Source organism: Colletes latitarsis, unplaced genomic scaffold (assembly GCF_051014445.1).
Source record: "Colletes latitarsis isolate SP2378_abdomen unplaced genomic scaffold, iyColLati1 scaffold0090, whole genome shotgun sequence".
Lineage (NCBI taxonomy): Eukaryota > Metazoa > Arthropoda > Insecta > Hymenoptera > Colletidae > Colletes > Colletes latitarsis.
In genome coordinates, this window is record NW_027488440.1 from 37,501 (window position 1) to 40,000 (window position 2,500).

The following is a 2,500-nucleotide window of genomic DNA, read 5'->3' on the forward strand; positions in this document are numbered from 1 at the left end:
GTTAGCCATGAGTATGTATAACATTCATTTACGAACGAACGCGGCAGCGTCCATCGGTTGCTCGATGAAATCGATGCGATAAACTACAGCCGTTTCGGCTGGTCGTCGTTAGTCGCGCGAGCAACGATGGCCGCAAAATCGACGCGTCGTCGTTTGCGATTATTCGCCTCAAGTTAGCCATGAGTATGTATATTATTCATTTACGAACGAACGCGGCAGCGTCCATCGGTTGCTCGATGAAATCGATGCGATAAACTACAGCCGTTTCGGCTGGTCGTCGTTAGTCGCGCGAGCAACGATGGCCGCAAAATCGACGCGTCGTCGTTTGCGATTATTCGCCTCAAGTTAGCCATGAGTATGTATATTATTCATTTACGAACGAACGCGGCAGCGTCCATCGGTTGCTCGATGAAATCGATGCGATAAACTACAGCCGTTTCGGCTGGTCGTCGTTAGTCGCGCGAGCAACGATGGCCGCAAAATCGACGCGTCGTCGTTTGCGATTATTCGCCTCAAGTTAGCCATGAGTATGTATATTATTCATTTACGAACGAACGCGGCAGCGTCCATCGGTTGCTCGATGAAATCGATGCGATAAACTACAGCCGTTTCGGCTGGTCGTCGTTAGTCGCGCGAGCAACGATGGCCGCAAAATCGACGCGTCGTCGTTTGCGATTATTCGCCTCAAGTTAGCCATGAGTATGTATATTATTCATTTACGAACGAACGCGGCAGCGTCCACCGGTTGCTCGATGAAATCGATGCGATAAACTACAGCCGTCTCGGCTGGTCGTCGTTAGTCGCGCGAGCAACGATGGCCGCAAAATCGACGCGTCGTCGTTTGCGATTATTCGCCTCTGGCTATCCGTGAGTATGTATAATATTCATATACGAACGAACGCGGCAGCGCCCATCGGTTGCTCGATGAAATCGATGCGATAAACTACAGCCTTCTCGGCTGGTCGTCGTTAGTCGCGCGAGCAACGATGGCCGCAAAATCGACGCGTCGTCGTTTGCGATCATTCGCCTCAGGCTATCCGTGAGTATGTATAACATTCATTTACGAACGAACGCGGCAGCGTCCATCGGTTGCTCGATGAAATCGATGCGATAAACTACAGCCGTCTCGGCTGATCGTCGTTAGTCGCGCGAGCAACGATGGCCGCACAATCGACGCGTCGTCGTTTGCGATTATTCGCCTCAGGCTATCCGTGAGTATGTATAACATTCATTTACGAACGAACGCGGCAGCGTCCATCGGTTGCTCGATGAAATCGATGCGATAAACTACAGCCGTCTCGGCTGATCGTCGTTAGTCGCGCGAGCAACGATGGCCGCACAATCGACGCGTCGTCGTTTGCGATTATTCGCCTCAGGCTATCCGTGAGTATGTATAACATTCATTTACGAACGAACGCGGCAGCGTCCATCGGTTGCTCGATGAAATCGATGCGATAAACTACAGCCGTCTCGGCTGATCGTCGTTAGTCGCGCGAGCAACGATGGCCGCACAATCGACGCGTCGTCGTTTGCGATTATTCGCCTCAGGCTATCCGTGAGTATGTATAACATTCATTTACGAACGAACGCGGCAGCGTCCATCGGTTGCTCGATGAAATCGATGCGATAAACTACAGCCTTCTCGGCTGGTCGTCGTTAGTCGCGCGAGCAACGATGGCCGCACAATCGACGCGTTGTCGTTCGTTTGCGATTCGCTTCAGGCTACCCGTAAGGATGTATATTATTTTATTACTTCCTCGCCGTCATCAGGACGTTTCGTTCGGAGCACGACGACGAGCACACACGCCACCGGGCAAAGCGGGATACGCAAGTTCAAACCGTAAAGGAACGTCGCGAAACGATGTTCGACGGCGTCTCGTTCCTCGGCTGTAGATCCTTGGGCGCTTTGTTTCGGCCCCTGCGCGTTGTGTGTGACAATCGGTCGTCGTCTCCTCTTCGAGCGAGCGCAACGTAAACAGCCAGCATCGTATCTCCGACCGAGACGCGTATATAATGGAAAAATTGACGGCGGGTGACATCCTCGATCGTCGCAACGATGGGTCTTATTTTCTCTTCTCCTCCTCTTTCTTTCGTTAGTAATGGACGTTTTCTTGTTTTTGTTCGAGATCTTTGTTTAGTAATGGACGTTTTTGTGTTATGTTCTTTCGTTTCTTTGTTCGTTTCGACCCAATCGTGTAAACGACGACGCGCGTCACCTCACGCCAGCATCGATCTACCATTAATACGGCGATTCTCGTTCGTCGAGAGAACCTATGGTCTGCACGGGCTCTCCAACGCTTGTGCTTTTAGCTTTGCAATGGCGACGGACGGGAGAGACGCGAGCGGGAACAAACAACGTGTTGTTTGTTCTCTCGTACAGCGTCCTCCGCGCGTAAGCCGTCCCATTGATATGATCTTTCCCATTCATAGTTTTTGTTTGTTTGATCTTTCTTTCCAGTTTAATTGTGTTACTTTTCGTTAATGATCCTTCCGCAGGTTC

The 2,500-nt window shown here is 51.0% G+C and overlaps 1 non-coding gene across 1 annotated transcript in view; it reads right to left on the reverse strand.

Annotated features, from left to right (window-relative positions):
- Nucleotides 1-2,479: 2,479 nt before the first annotated feature.
- The window catches only part of LOC143351194 (small subunit ribosomal RNA), a 1,933-nt gene continuing 1,912 nt past the window's right edge, over nt 2,480-2,500 (reverse strand). The window contains exon 1 of the ribosomal RNA XR_013081559.1: nt 2,480-2,500. This exon is cut by the window's right edge and continues 1,912 nt beyond it. This is a non-coding gene — a ribosomal RNA (small subunit ribosomal RNA).